Source organism: Apteryx rowi, unplaced genomic scaffold (assembly GCF_003343035.1).
Source record: "Apteryx rowi isolate R43461 unplaced genomic scaffold, aptRow1 scaffold_103, whole genome shotgun sequence".
NCBI classification, from domain to species: domain Eukaryota; kingdom Metazoa; phylum Chordata; class Aves; order Apterygiformes; family Apterygidae; genus Apteryx; species Apteryx rowi.
This window is the reverse complement of record NW_020447231.1, coordinates 1,118,497-1,135,958: the sequence shown is the minus strand read 5'-3', so window position 1 is coordinate 1,135,958 and position 17,462 is coordinate 1,118,497.

The window sequence follows — 17,462 nt, the reverse complement described above, 5'->3', positions numbered from 1 at the left end:
ATAATCAGGAGATGCTGGGGGGGTGGGGGGGGGAAGAAAAATATTCCAGCACTGTATATAATGCCCTATCTGGTTTCTGTATAAAGATCGGCAGTAGCGTTTCTACCCTAGCTATCTTTTGCTGGATGTGGGTACAATCCATCTTGACTAATAATATGGCCTAGAAAGCTGACAGAATTTACATTTTGCTTCCCTGCATTTAGAGCAGAGGTTCTTATTGTTTTAAAGATTTCCTTTAGGTGCTTATCATGCTTTTCCTTTGAACATCCACACACGGGAATATCGCCCATGTAGACAGTAAAACCTTTCTGAAGCCTTGAAATAACCGTGCCTTTTTCTCAGTCAAAGATGACTCAAGGCATACAGCAACTACAGAACAGAAACACATCAAAGTGTCTTGTCTCACTGAGGTTATTATGGTCTCAGTCCTGCCTATACACAGCAGGGTCTAACATGTGCTGTTGTCCCACTGGTTTTCTCATAACCCTCCAGCCACAGGCACCAGACACCAGCTTTAAGCCTTTAAGCCTGGTTTTCCATTTTTTTCTAATCCTGTCTGTCCTTTTGGCAGCTGTGGTAGAGACGGCCTCCTCGCCGCAGAGCTCAACACCATATTATGAGCCGACCAGCGCTGAAGGGCTGAGGGTGCTGTTGAGGCTGGGCACGGCTGCACGGCAGAAGATGTCGCTTGCCCAGTGGTCCAGTTTGTTCAGTGAACTACCATTTCTGCTCATGTCCTGAGGATTTCAAACCACCTGCAGGCAACAGCAGCTGCACAAATGGCAAAACTGTATCATAACTCAAACCTGATACCACAGAAGCGTCAGTGCTTTGAGCCAAGTTTAAAATGTGTGAGTGTCTTTGAGATGCCCTTTAAGATAATTTTCCAGGCAATTTTTTGCTCACTTTCATGCGCTGGGGTTCCCCAGAGGAGCCCTTCTGTTGTGATTCTTACATTTTTCACTGATTTGCTACAACATCCAAGGTTGCGCTGAGATTGTACTCTCAGCACATCACTGATATTGCTGAATAGGAACTGTGCTGCACGTGCCTGTGATTGGGTTTGAACTTGCTCTTTCATCAGTATGGTATTTCTGCATCTAGCTGACAATTACTATATTCAGAGGCTCTTCTTTGTGTGAAAACTGTGATTTTCTCCTGTTCTGCTGTTGGCTAAATTAAATGTGATAGTCTCCATTTATACAGAATTTGGAGGCTTTTTCACCATCGCTATTTTTGAGGGTAGGCAAACAAGACTCTTTGAAACAAACAAGGCCACAAAACAGTTAAAAATGAGAATGTATAATTCCAAAGAAAATGATTATAACTCTCTTCAGAGAGGTTTTTTTTTTTTTTTTTTTGCTTCTCTGGATTTTAGTGTTTGTGGTAAGACTACCAATTCACATGGTTTCTAATAATGCTCTGTGTTGTCTCCCCCTCACTTTGGCAATGCTGGTAACAACATACACTTCCATGTTTTATATTCCTTTCAGGAATAAAATATTCATCACGCACTTACAGAAATGCACCCAAGCTATCTGCCTAGTCTTTATGGGAGGTGTAGAACGATTTCAAAACATGCTCTGCTTCCCTTCCCATTTGCACAGATGAATGAGTCTACTTGAAGTCTTTTCTTTTAATCTTTGTTTATCTTTGTCCTTTTTGTAACTGTCTTAAGTCTGGGAAACCTCTGTTTTCATTCTTGCTGCAGTGCAATAGTGACAAATTAATAAGTGCTAGATGTTCATATATATCTTTTTCTCTCATAAACCAATCTCTTTTTATACACATTGGGAAAACCCAACAAGCCAACACAGCCTGAATTTTCAGAAGGTATTGCTGCTTTTGAGTGTGTGGGTTTAGACCTAGCTTTACAGAACTAATCGGCATTTAGTTGACAATGATGGCAACTGTGGAATCAGTGCTGAGTGCCAAGTGGGGCTTTTAAAAGTAGTTTTTGCTTTTGAAAACTTTGGACTTCAGCCAGAGCTTTCATCTCTTTATCTACAAAAACGGAACATGGTTTAAAAACCTCTCCAACAGCTCGTGAAGGTTCATTAGTGCTCCTAAAACCCTTGGAATGGAAAAGCACTGAGTATTACTGATTTTTATTCATTCCTGTTCTCTTGCACCTTCACATTCCTTTCACATGCCAAAGAAGTGGGTTTTGTGAGCAGCAGAGCCACTGAAGCTTGTGACAGTCTCCGTTCTCCTCTGTGTCCTCCCTCACCACCTGTCCCAGCCTCCCTCTCCCTCACCCTGATATCCCCACATCACCTTGATGTCTTTGGTCCTCTCCTTCCTGCAATGCCTTCTCTCTACTCTCCTTCCGGAGCGCCTTGGGACTCCCAAGTCTTCCAGGCAGGCGGCAGTGTGTGCTGAGGCCAGGTGGTTCAACACGTCTGCAGACTAGCCAAGAAGTGGGTGTCAACTCAAGAGGCTGAAGAGCCCGAGCCACTGCAGACTCCACAGTACAGCCCTTCTCCTCTGCCAGGCTTCCCTTTTACAAGACTTGTAAAACCTCATCTCTTTCAGGCCTCTCTCTCCCTCCTTCATCTGGTTGAAATTAGCCAACAGGTTTAAGAGTTACTGGGAATGGGGAGAGGGAGGTTGGTGCATGATTGTGTGAAAACAGACAAACAACAAAGTTGTTCCTTCCTTTGTTGATAAAACAGACATTTGAAATACTCCAAAATAATACTCAGATCATAAACAAACTGCACTGAGCAAACTCACTTTTTACTGTTGAAACTGTTTGTCCTAGTACAGTATTGACATTTCCCTACGGCCCTTTTAACGCGGTTGCAGTTACAGCAGAACATGTATGTGAGTTGATTCGTCCATGGTACACATGAAATCCTGCAAAGGTGGTGGCTTGTCACAGAAGTGTCTATATTCTCTAGTGACAAGAATCAGGACATTAGCAAGAAAGTGATATGCAGATCCCAAACATTTTCAGAAGCATTTCATGCTATTGAAATATGCTACGGTAACTTTCAGCTGGTCTACCTTGTGTGAATGTGACCTAATGTTTATTCTGTCTCAGCATTGCCTCTGCAAGCAGAAGTAACTCTTCTGGCCAGAGAAGGGATGTTGTAAACAGAGGAGCATCGTGGAACACGCTGTCTCTAAAGTCAAAGAACATACCCACAAAAATACAGGTACAGGCACATCCATATGGGTACTTTGTATATGTAGATGGACAAAGCAGTGAGCTAGCTGGGGAACTGAAATGAAGCTAGTCATGTTAGTGCTATGCCCTTCTTTGGCTGAGGAGGCAGCCCTAGGATGCAGGAGACCTGACGCTTTCATTTACTGCCAGCTCTGACAAGTTACTTCTCTGCCTGTGTCTTGCTGTAGAATTACCCTGCTTACATATGTAGGTGTGGACACCAAGGCAAACCAAACTTGCCTGAAAACAAATATTCAGTTCACATGTCTATTATTCAAGTTACAGAATCATGGAATGGTTGAGGTTGGAAGGGATCTTTAGAGATCGCCTAGTCCAACCCCTTGCTCAAGCAGGGTCACCTAGAGCAGGCTGCCCACTTCACACAAGGAGTTTGGGGAGGGTGGCTGGGACCTCAAAGCCTCATGAATGAACTACCTTAGGAACTGTTTCACCATGCATTGCAGAAAGCCCTGTTTGTCTTTCCTCAGCTCCTGTTCACAAATGTCCTTAGTCCATTATTAAACTACCAAAAATAAAATACTTCTGATTCAGTATTTCTTCCCTTGTGTCCTCTCCAGCTGCTGCCGAGGCATGGATCCTGCCCCAATGAGTGAACTGTTCCTGTTTTGGACTGTGATGTTATTTCAGTAGAATGCACACAGAGGGCTCTGGCCATGAAGGGCATTTCAGCAGTGTTTTTTTTTAACCCTTATTTGACTGTGATGGTGCTCAGTAAAGATACCATGCTTATGTAGCAGAATAGAGACAGCTATTGCTTGCCTCAGCCTGAGGCCTCTGGTGTTACAGGGCAGTGAAATTACATTATTATCTAGACTAGAGATGATAAGCACCCACTATGGAGTTATTGTATAGGGAAAGCTGCCTTCACAGAGCCCTGAAAAGACCTTGCTCTGATCCACAAGCGCTATAATGAACCAGGGATGGAGGCCAGTGCATAACTGAGTCATCACTGCTATCTGGGAGATGGCTGTGTCAGACTTAGGTAACCTTTTCCATGTTGACAGGATTGGACATGTGACAGTAAGATGTTTGTACTGTGATGGCTAATGCCAAACGACAGGCTCCAGTGGCTAATCTATGTGAAATAGTAGCTGGCTGGGGGACAATGCACTTCTCCAGCTACACTGACTGCATGTGTGGATTCTTGGTGTGATCTCTGCAAGAAACACAGGAATGATTGGCAGGCAAAGACTTTCCTGGATAGATCTGCAGATGGTGGCTGATCATAAGGAAAGATTCATATATGCAAGCATGGGATGCATAGTGCATGAAACAAGGATCCTGAAAAGAGCTAGTGTTCCCCATTTGGACAAGGGACTCAGGTTTATTTCCAAGAATACAAACAGAATATCTGTGCCCAGTATTACATTATCTGGCCAGCTAACCATATTCTGTCGTAGCATGCAAAGTTATATGCTGAGATCAGAGCACCTGATGGCACAAGGTTTAATTATATATTAAATATTTGCAGAATGGTTTCAGTTGCTGAAGGCAAAATGGCACAGCCTTCAAACAGCTCAGACTCCAGCGTATTCAATGCCATTTGCATTAACACACCAGTCTGCACCTTCACAGCATCTGTGAGGGTGTCAGTCAAGGACACGACTCTTCCTGTGATAGGCAGGAAGAGCAAGAGAAATCAGGGATGCCACATGGTCTCACGTCTCTGTACTGTAAGTGGCATTTTTGTGCACCTGTATGCATCATAATCTGTGTATGTGAGGGTAAGAGTTTCACACTGGAGGTACTTCTTGACTCTTCTGTCTTTCCCATGTACTCAAAGGCCAACATGTATGAAAAAAATATATCTTAAATTTAGGAATATTTAAATAACAAACAATGTGATGAGAATCACTACAGGAATTCCAGTTGCCACTAACTGCAGTGTACAGAGCGTAAAATGATCAATGCATATGCATTTTAACCACTCTTACAACCGCAGGATGGACAGGGACTGTCACCCACTTCCTGTTTCATCGCACATCCATTACCACCTTATGCTTTGTCCACATGGAGATAGAGGTGATGGCACCATAGATGTGGAAGAGCAAGCCCAAGTTGTCTGGAGGTGACATGGTGGTCATCAGCTTCAGCAGCTAAAGACACCACATCTTCTGCTGCTATTCATGCAAATTCCCTCTTTAATCATTACACAAGTACTTCAAGATCACTTGGTCATCCCTCTTCCTTTCCTTGTCCTACTTATCTTCCTGATACTTCACATGAAGATTTGATCTGTGTCTAAAAACACTATGCATTTGCAGGAGAATTGGGAACCTTCTATTTCCACACCACCACCACCAGCAGATTCCTGCCTTGTCATCTTATCTGAGAAGCAAACTATATTCTATTCCCCCTGCTAAAAGAGCTTCTTTTTTGTTTATCGGGGGAAAAAATAAGATTTTTCCTATTTACACTGTCCAACATACCGGGGTACTGCTTTCTTTTATCTCATCTCTGCCCATTAGCCTGTTCAGAATCCTCTGCAAGCTAAGACGTTTCCAGACACTCTGAGATACTTCATATTTAAATTTAAAATAATTAAGGAAATAAGTGTCTCAGGTTTAATGAAGACTAGGACAATTGAACAAAAGGCATGTCACCAACACTGGTTTACATACCTTTTCAGGTACTGACTTGTTGCAATTTCCTAATGAGAGAAGAAACTGCTTTCCTAAGAAGATGTTTAAACATTAGCTGACTGACCAGCACATTGGTGAATAGGGAGGAACTAAGAGAAGCTTGGTCTTTTGAATAACTTACCAACATCTCTATAAAAAGAAATTCTCAGACATCACTATAAAGAGTCCAGTAAGGCATTAGCAGATGCTGGACTGGAGTGCAAAAGCTTTTTAAAAACCAAATCTGTTTTTCCTTTTTCCTGTTTCCATCTTCTCTCTTTTTTCTTCCTTCTCCCATTTTCTCTCTTTTCCTATGTGCCCTTCCTATGTGCCCTATTCCCATAATCTGAGTATCATGCTACATATCTCCAAGGGGTTTACACACTTTTGTTGCCACTGAGACTTAAAACACAGGCCACTGAGGACAATGCTCTGATATTGAAATATAAGAGCATATTGGTGTTACAGTGGAAATATGAACTCATGTTCACTAAGCCTATAATCTTAGCCTATAATCTTATTTTAAAACTACTTTCCAGACATCTGGACTATTTTCCAGGCATCAGTTGCAAACAGATAGAGTAAATGAATAATTATGTTACATATGTGTGTTACACACAAATGTACATGTTACATACTTCCCTCCAACACACAAACATACATGCACTGTTTGAGATCATATCTCATGGTGGAACAGACAGGCGGTTACAGACAGGCAAGGAACAGCCTGGGATTCTGCCTTGATCTGAATATACTTGAGATGCTTTACAGGTAAAAAATTCCCAACAGTGACACTGAAAAGGCCCAGAGATTACCCACAAATATATGGGCAAATTTTCACTCTCCATTTGAGGTAACACATGTACTTGTAAGAGGTTTAGCAAATGACTGGTTAAACATGAACCTGCCCCTATTTCCTCAGTACATATTATTCTCCATAAAGAAATTATGTGGGAAACACTTGCAGGTAATAACTAAGACAGTGATGACCTTTTCTCTATCTCTGGCTCTGCAAGTATTTCATTTCTACCCTGTTCCTTGAACCACCACTGAGAAGCTCACCAGAACATGACCTTAAAATTCAGTAACTTTGTGATATAAAGAAAAACTCCAAGTGTTCTCTGACCCCTACCTCCTCCATGTCCACAATAACAATGCCAGCTCCTTCACTTCTCCTCTGCCACCTCCCTCTCCCCATCCCTCAAATACTACCACATACTCAGGAGACCCCCTACAGAAATACCTCTAAAAGGCAACTCCAATCCTTCCTGTTTTCCCACCTTCCAGAGGTAGCATGTGGCATGGCATTTTGTGACTACGCACACATTGACTAGCCAGCCCGTTGCTGCCCAGCTGCAGAATTCAACCAGTGCTTAGTTCTCCAGTGAGTGAACTAATAAGGTCTTTCTTCTGGCCCAGCCACTGATTTTCACAAAACTTGTGTGCATTTAACACTTTTGAAAGAATTTTGCCTTTCCGTCAGATCTGGCTGAAAAAGATTAATGGTCCAGCAGTTGAGGGGGGGAGGGAAAGAAGGAAGGGGGTTGACTCAATAGAGAGACAAATAGACAATGTGATTGCATCAGTCTCATTTCCTTAGGAAACTAGGCTAAAAATAAAAGGCTTTATTTGCTCCTGGGAATAAACCAGAATGTCTCTCACATCTTTACAAAACATTTGTTTCTATGTATACTTATAAACAGTAAGGATAGGAGAGGAAGTTTGCATGGGTTTTGAGCGGAGAATTAAAAGGAAGAGCAGTAGGTGTGTGGATTTCAAAACCTGTGATCCTTCCAAGCATATGACAGCACAGCAACAAACAGGGAGTCTTGTACACTAACACTGCATTACCCCCGTCTACTTGGCTGGCCTGTAAACCAGCTGCCCGTCTACCACTGGTTTTTTTGAGACTACTGGGCGATTTTTCTCAGAACTGCCACAGAACAAATGCACTTCTATAAAGAAAATAAATGACGTGTTTTAGACCAAATTCGTCATGCACTTTGAAGTCAGCAGACTCTCACAGGTGTAAGTGGGCAATACAGAAATTGCTATATGTGATCATATTTATGGTCTAGAGACTCATATCTGACAGTGACCAAGACTAGCTACTTCAGAGGAAATACTCCCCCCAAAGGTCTCATTCATTGCTAATGGGTTGTTTAAGCTGAAGAAGCATTTATATGCCTTCTAAAATTCTCCTTTTTTGTGTTAACTCCAGATATTCTTGTAATCTTTGGAAATATTCCTCCTTACAACCTTGGCCTCAGTGATAGTCTGTGGCAGTAAGTTCTTTTTATGCATGCTGTATATAAAATGATTTTCTCTTACAAGACTTGAATTTACTGTCTTTCAGTTTGACTGAACTGGCAGCATTTTGGACTTGTGTTTTTATGGTTACACTTAATAGAGGGGGAACAAAGTAGTTCCATATCCTCTAAAAACTTGTGATTGTTGCAAGACACAAGTGCAGACGTAACATCAAAGAGAAGAGAACAGTTCATACAGCAGGAGCCGAGAGGAACTTCCCTCATATTAGGCCAGCAGAACAGAAGGCATTTTGCATTCTCCATTTCCTTTGCTTCTGCACTGTTAGTTTTTGCTTCAATGGTGTATGCATGCAAGCATCTTCTTCCTGAGACATGCTATAATTTCCATTACTGGAGTATTTAGCAGTCCCAGCAAACACTGTACTACGCCTATGTAAACATGTCATTAGAGTCAGTCCTTGTCCTGAAGAATCTATGTTTAAAATATGCAAGACGAGTACAGTCTGGGGAAAAGAGATACAACACACTTGGAAGACAAGAAATTGAACATATATTTTGCCTGGGGCTCTTATCAGGATTTAGCCTCACCTCTTGGCTTCAAATCTATTCTTGCTTCCCCTGGGGATTCAGCATGACCTCGGGGATGGGATTTATCTGCCCTAACTTAGGGGTCAAAACCAAGACATCTGAGGTCATCATTCCACATTCCCTCTGCAGTCAGCAGAGAGAATCAGGTACTTCCAGGAGACCGTTCATGTGACCTATTTTAAATAAAAAGATAAGAGCCACTTCTTCTGTCTTCAATGATGCATCTGAAATTTCTTCTCTGATTGGTTCTTACTACCACCAGTATTAAAGCTAAACTGTTTTTCTCATTTCCAAATTTGTGAACCAAATGAAGACAGTCTGTCTTCTTGATCCTCTCTGTCACTAGTTAGAAGTCAGTGCCTCTGGATATGGGCAGAAATAGAACTTTACATACATTTTCATCACAACACATGGGCGCCTATGCCTGTCTTAGGTACCTTAGCTGTTAAATGCTCTATGATTTCTTAGGTAACCTCTGAGATTCATGTATCTATCTTAATTTCAGCCTAATTTGCATACTGGGAACTACTCCTAATTCAAAAAGTGTCTTCAAAAGAGTTCAAAATCACTTACATAATATTCTCAAGAATTTTGTGACCTGCAGTATGATCTCGAAAGATAAGCACAGAGATTGGAAAAAATCTGAAAAAAATGGTAATCAAAGCAGCTAGGCCTTCTTTTGCTTTTTGCTAAATAGCAAAAAACCTGTCTGGTTATACTTAACTGCAATACAGTCTGAGTCATGACCTGTCAGATGATCCTGTTGGTGGATGTGGTTTCAAATGAACAGCTGCACAGTGTGAAAGCAAATGAACTGCAAACCTTGTACAAGCATTAAGTCTTCCATGAATCCCTGGTCTTTTGGCTTTTCTCTCTCTGTATAATACTTTATGTCCATTCAAGGGATGGACTGTATTTCCTAATATCTTGATAGTGCATGATATCATGCACATTTATGTGGCCGTACAGGTAATTGGTGTGTAAAGCATACAAATGATGCTGTGAAAAGGCAAAAAGGTGAGGCTTATATTTGATGCAAATTGCACTCGTATTCATTTGTTATAGACAACCCCTTAAAAAAAACCATAATGGCTCTAGAAAAAGGAGGTCCACAGTTATAATGCAAGGAACTATAGGAGTATATATGGCTGGTGCAGCCTGACAACACTGCTGTTAATGTTACTTCAAAGTACCCATGTATGGGGGCTAGCCACTGCACTATATCTACGTTCCATCTTTCTCATTGATTTCTTGGAAACTTCTCCTAAATGCAGTGCTCTCTAACTCCTGAGTTATTCACTAAAAGGAAACTGTTATATTTTCTTACCTTATAATGGCATGTATGTTTACTGTTTTCATATTTCTGTTTGCTTTTCCTAGTCCACTCACTTAGCCTGAGTTACGGGACGCTATAACTAAGCTATCTCCTATCTAGAAGGCATCCCTGTGCAGTTTATTTTGTTGTGGAGTTAATGCGCTGTATTCTCTGACAACCTTGACTGAATCTGGATCATTAATAACTTCTTTGTGACCACAGCAGATAAGCAAAGCTGTACATGGATACAGTGATCTTGTGTTTTTCCCATTTATTCCTTTGTATCAAGGATTATGGTTTACTCATTTCTAAGACACTGAAAAGGACATACTTCTAATGTGGCTGATTGCAACAGACTGCGGCGGGGGTTCAGTAGACAGGGATTGTGGGGCTTTTTTAGTAGACAGATAGTGTGTTGCATTTGCCTTGTCTTTGAATCACATTAAATATAGACACTGTTAAAAGGCTATTGAAATGTTCAAATGTCAGTGTTTCAAATGAAAATCAATATCATGCTATTAGGCTCGTTATATTGCTGTTATGCATCATTAAAATGTATTTAAAAGCCTTCACCATAAAACAGGAGATGGGAAGAATAACAAGACACTTTGAGGATATGCAGCATACTTAGAAGGCAATAAAGAATCTTGAGAGAAACTTTGTAGGGAGTTGGAAAAAAAGGCCTGCAAAGAGCTCAGTAGGTGTTTGAAACATCTGGGAACGTTATAAAATGAACAACACAGGACTGAGTGAGGGTAGAGACAAATCAGTGGAGCTGCAGCACTGCTGGAGAAAAATAAAATCATCAAATATTAAGATACTTTTACAAATGAGCCTTTGCAGTTTGAGGTTCTCTCTTTGCCTGGTCTATAAATATCACTGTACCACAATGCCCAGTAATGCCCCTAAAACACCACTCACATTTTCCTTCTTGCAGAAAAAGATTGTATTAGGGCCTAAAAGCATCTTTAAAAATTATCATTTCCAAGCCTCTTTCTGGTCAAATGTCATGTGGAAAAGTGTCAGGTCATCAGATACTCTAACCTCCTTCTTCCCTCTCTGAAATAGAATATTTCTAATAAGAACCTTATGTTTTAACACTTAAATGTGTGTGTATATTTTCATACATGGACAGGTATGTAAACCTACATTTATATACATGTGAAACAGAATTTCCTTTCTAAATTTCTAAAAAAAAAAAAAAAATTCTAAAGGGAAAGAATGGGAAGAAGTGATTCCCTCTCCTAATGGCTGGGATTTTAAATAGGCAACGAGGCAACAGATTTCCAGACCCTACACTCATGCATTTTTATGCTTTTATACCTGGTTATCATTGAACCTGGTTATCATGCCTGCCTTGTTCCTGGAGCAGGACTAGAACACAGATTACCATCCTGCATTTCACCAAGAACAGTCTCAGTAAAACCATCAGACCCTGGTTTTGCTCCCTTTCCCTTCCAGTGAATCTTTATCTCCTGTAAACAAACAAAATAACTTCAACCCAAGGAGCTGAACATTCCCCTCTGCTCCTAGGATAACGATAGCCCAGGATTTGAGTTTGAAAACCTAAAGCAGAGGAAGAAATAGAATCTCAGTCTCCCACTTCCCGGATAAGAGCTCTACTCAGCTCTGAATTATTGAGTACTTTCTCAGAAAGTGGATTTCAAATTTGCAGCTTATGCATAAAGTCCTTCCTCCTGCAATTCTATCTGCAGAGGGGAAGATTCAGCTGAAATTGATTTTGGATAAAAACAGAAACATAAAGCGTAAATCAAGTCATCAAGCCACAGAAGAGAAATAGTGCCATTTGAGCTATACAATTGCACAGCTCAAATTATAAACGCTGAGTACTCAAAGTTCAGCGTGAAGAGTTCCCAAGCAGTGCATATGCTGACTTTTTAACACAAAACACATGCTCAGCAATTTTAGAATAACAAATTTTAAAAAATCCCTGTCTGATTAAATAAGAAGAAAAAGGGATAAACAAAAAAACATTTTGTTTTGAATCATTTGCTGAGGAGAAAATGTTTCTAAGTTATCAGCAAAGGGTTCTGTAGTCAGAAGGGGAAGATCATACAAAAATATACGTGTGTGTGTGTGTGTAAATAGGCATATTTTATCTTGTTTTTATGCGCCAATATGACATGCTGGAGTTTTACCATTGATTTTAATTGGGGCCAAAATTTCATCTCTTCTGGAGTGTCTAGCATGCTGAAGAAACCAAGTGAGTAGACTAGCATGAATTTACATATGTGAGAATCTGGCATTTGAAAACTGGCTTAAAATGCAAATGTATCACTGAAATTCGCAATACCTAAGAATGCAGCAATATACATGTTCATTTCTAAACTACCCAGTTATCAGCACTTATGTAGTTGTGCTCTGATATTATAGGTGTTTCTGAAGTGTACTTCAAGCTATATCCAAGTATCCCTTGACATCTTTGAGGTCTGACTAAAAAGTGAAGATTCATTCTCATACAGTTACTCAGAAAAGCTTTTAGGCATTGTTTGTGTGCCAATATTGTCTGTTATGCCATGAATAACAAAATCTGTGTCTGCATTGGTGGTTTCATCTTGTGTCTCGAAGAGATGGACTTAGAAGAAAAACATGCAATGGGTGCTAGAAAGATAAGCATGAAGAGATGCAGACAAAGCACACCTTCTCCTTCCCCTTTCTGATTTGTTTCTATTTAAAATACACTGTAGATGGGACTGGCCACTTAAATTATCAAGGAAAGTAATTTGTCTCCAGGAGAGAAATCTCATGAGAATAAACAGAACAATCTGGAAGTGCTTTAATTTCCCCTTAGACTTTAAGGTGTGATCTAATTCCTTCCTACCATATTCCTCCCAAATGAAATGAGAGATCAAAAATATGCTGGTGGAAGTTGTTTCCTAAGTATTCGGCTTCTTTGCTAAAAGAAACTCAAATACTTGTAGATCAAGTCAAATTAATACAGCTTTTTTACCTTTTTCTTTCTCCTTCCTAATGCTATCTTTTCTGCTATTTCTTTGTTAGTAGCTTTTTTTCTAGCACCCACAATGCAGTTCTTGTTTGTTAGGTTCATTCGACCTAAAATAAAATAGCAAAAAATAACAATTTATTTTAATAAGGAAAGAAGGCAAAACAATTTCTGAAGTGAAATTATATGGCTTTTTCCTTAGCTTTGCCCACTATTAGGAAATCAAATCAAATCAAACTGAAAATGCTCCTTTGGTCATGGATCTAATTTTCCAATAACAATTACGATTTCTCAAATGCCGGTTTTCCTTTAAATATTAAACCAATTGCATATTGGAAGTCAAATAATTTGTAGAGTTTTATTTGTATTTGTAAAGGGTTACCTGACAAACCAGACTATCTGTGTCACTTTTAGTCTGAAATCCATGCATCTGTATTAGAATTTATGAGCCGAGTGGACAGAGTTGGAAATGGAGAGTCAGTAATTCAAGTACAGCCCAAATCCTTTTGTCCATCTTTAAGAACTCAATGCATGATGTTTACAGAGGTTCTTAGCCAAATCCAAACATAAAAATGATGGAATAAACTTTATGCTCTTACTGACCATTTAATGGCTACTCTATAAGCCTTCTAAAAGAAATGGAGTATGCACTGCCTAGCTCCAGAGGAGCTGTTCTGCAAAGGCAGAAAACTGAACCTTTCTTTATCTTTACACCATGAGACTGTGCTGCAGTGATGCATCTTCTGTGGAATCTAAACCCACTGAAGTAGCTGGAGTCCCAGATTTCATCCTTGAGAGTAAAGTGGTCCCTTTCAGAAGTCATATCTTGTGAGAATTCATCTGAGTCTCTGCAAGCACCACGTTCTCTTGGTTCTTCATTATGCAAGTTTCAAGTTCAAGAACATCAACAGCAATACACTCTGTCAATATGCTTACAAAACGTAGTAACTTGTGCAGTAACTGAAACCCTCTTTTGTAGCACATTTACTATACTTCCTGCCCCAGTAGCATTTTACCCCCATCTTTTTCTTAGATTAAGATTTTTGCTCCCCCAAAATGGTCATCTGTTTTAAAAGTCACAAGGACTTCAGAATCTCCTTTGTCAACTGATGCTTGCTGCCCATCCCACTTCCTATGAAGTATTCCATCTTCTAGCTTTTCTGCTCTGACCAGAAACCTTTTAATTTGGATAGAACAATTTCAGATGGCTTCATTAGCCACATATGAGTCACACAGGTTTTTTTGCTATCTCAGTCACTGGAGAAACTTTTTATTGCTCTGAAGTCCATTTCTGCAAATCTACATCCATTACTCCAGTAAGCATGTTATACAGGAGTGACTGACATTTCTGCAAATTATAGGAAAAGAAGCTTTCTCTTTCTAAACATGTTTGTTCCTCTTGCAACAAATCCTTTGCTCTGCTGTCTTCAGCAGAGTTTCTTATTAAGAAGGAGGCTGTACAAAAAAGACCATATGGACAGAAGCACCACAGGTCTATTTGACTGTGAAACAGCACCTGGCAAATTGTTCTTCAATTTGAGCTACAGTTTTAGGCATCATCATCCCTAACCACAAACTTCATCCCAAAAATGAACAAAAAGAACTTTTCCTAGCACAGCAAAGGCAGAAAATCTGGAGAGTCTGTGAATTCAACAGATGAGCAAGATATAAAAAACCACCGAGGGAAAAAGGTTACAAGAGAAAAGCCAAATTAATTCTTTGCATCTCTACATGAGATGCTGGAGATGTTCCCAGACAAGAACCTTTACTGATGGGGTACAAGTAAAGAGAACTCTCTCACACTGAAGTAAGAGATATGAAACTAAATGCATAAAATGAGCTATTATTTATCACCAAGAGCAGATGGGATTCACCCAAGAGATTTATATCAGCTGAAGGATGAAGATGCTAAACTATGAACTGTGGTGTGTAACCTGCTGATCTAAATGGTCTCAGTATCACAGAAATAAGGGTGGCAAATGTCATATGAATCTTTAAAAAGGCCATGGGGATAATCCAACAAACTACAAACCACCAAGTCCAATTTCCACACACATTGCATGAAACCACAGCAATGAACAGAAATGTGAACACAGAGGTGAGACACTGAGGAGTAACTCCCATGTATGTGCGTTAAGGGACTGATGAAGCACTCTTCCTGGGTACATGTTGCGGCTGCTCAAAGATTCCCAGTGAGACAAAATCATTCAGGATTGTCAAAACTAGAAGTCATGGGAAATCTCAGGAGATTTTCATAATATTGAATGACTAAATGGAATGGCAATAAAATCAAATATTTGATAAATGCAAAGTAAAACACTGTAGCAAGAGTGGGGTGCAAAGGGAAGGAATCCTTCCCTTTTGTAGTGGTCGGCGCTACCCAACTATTGCTGCTGAGGAAAGCTAACCTGAAGTCACTGAGGACAGGTCTTTGATAGTGTCAGCTCAACCCTCACTGATCAAAAGAGCAAATAGCATATTAGGCATTACTGGAAAAGGAACAGAGAACAAAACACGACTCATTATATAAAGGTGTGTAAACATACAGATCTACGGGACACTCACAGGTTGAATACTAGATGCAAGTTTGGTCCCCACTACTCAAAAAAAGGATATAGCAGAAGTAGAAAAAGCAGAGAAGGGCAATAAGGATGACAGAAGTACGGAATGGATTCCACAGAAGGGGCCATCAGATAAATGAGGACTCTAGTTTAGAAAGGGAACACCTGAGACAAGATAAGAGATGTACAGAATAATGAGTAACGAAGAGAGTGGAGAAGGAAGTACTGTTTTGCACAGCATAGTTCTTAAATTGCCACGCTCACTGCCACAGAGTGGCAGTGTCACAGGGTTTTACGGATGCCAGAATTATAAACGGGCTCGAAAAGCACCTAAGACGGGCTCATGGAAGCAAGTTCCATCAATGGCTACTAATCGCAGTGATGAGGATTCAGCCTTTGACTCAGGAAGTCCCTAAGCTGCAGATGGCCAGAAGCCAAGAGTACATGGGGGGAAGTGTCACTCTGTGCCTTCCCTGTTACACCCTTTCTCTAAGCTTCTGCTAACGGTCATGGACAGGGCACTGAGCTCAATGAATGTTATGAACCTCGCTGCTTTTGTGTACAGCAATGGACATTTATAGCCACAGCTACCCCTACAAGTTTCTTTCATTTGGTCCCATGGCTCCTAGCAGGAAAACTTAGTTTTGCTGTAATAAGCTACCACTCTCCCAAGTCTTTTATATCCCTGTATCAAACCATATTCCCCCATCTGTGTAGCTGGCTTAAAAGAGAGACAGGAACAGCCACCAGGGCCTTCTCCACTCTGCAGATCATTGACATTGTTTCACCTTCCCAACAACCAATAGTTCTTTAACCCCACAAAACCCAAAATCTTTCCCTGACAAGAACAGAGAACTACAGTAATTCCGCAACAGATGAGTGTTGGTGGGTCAGAGGGGAAGACAAAGTTGGTCTGTTCTGCATATCCTCAGTTCCTCTGTAAGCTGAAATGTCTTCTCAAAGACTGAGTGTTCAAGCCAGCTGCAGAAGTTCATCTTTCTCCCTATTTTTCCAGAAAGGCATTTGACTTCTGAGGAACCTTCCTCTCCTCTCTCAACTACTGAGCTTTCACATTATTTGACCGGGGATAATCAACCTCCTCTAGGCGTCACAAGTAAGGCAGGAAAGCTCTCACACATGTCTGAACTTTCCCAAGCTCTCCGGCAGGCCTCACCGCACACCTACACCAATGACTTCCTCAGCAGTCTGCAGTCCTCTGGTCTTCCTCCCAAAAAGCCACCCCCACCCATCACAGCCATCCCCCTGGAGGCTGGTCCAGGCGGCCGTCAGGAAGCCGCGCACCTCCTCCCACACTTCCCACCGCACCTTGCACCGGGATCGCTCTCCTCTAATAAAATAAAATAAAATAAAATAAAATAAAATAAAATAAAATGTAAGGAAACCGAGAAAAACGCCTGCCCCCGCGCCGAGGGGCTCCGCCGCGGCGCTCCGTTGGCCGAGTCCCCACACACGCAGCGAGCGGCAGCGGCGGCGGCGGCGGCAGCAGCGGGGCGGGCGGTTGGGGCGGGTCCCCACCTCCAGCCGGCCCCGCCCCGCCCCGCCCCGCGACGGCTCGTTGCCGCCAGGCTCCCCCTGCCGGCCCGCCCCAACGGCCGGGCGGTGCCGCACCCCGGCGCGCTCCGGCCCCACCCCCCGGCGCGGCCCAATGGGAGCGCACGGAGCCGCGCAGCCACAGCCAGTCCCCCGCCCCCCCTCTCCCGCAGCGCGGCGGCGGCCAATCGCTTTCCACGGGGACAGGCAGGCGGCCAATCGCCGCCTTGACTGCGGCGGGGGCCAATCGCGTGCGCGGGTGGCGCCCCGCGCCCCGCCGTCGCCCTCCCTCCCCGCGCCAAGCCGGAGTCTTCCGTCCGCCCCGTTGCGGCCTCGCGCTGCTTTACGGCAGCGCCGTAAAGCGGCGCGGGCGCGACGGGGCGCGGCGTTGCGGCCGC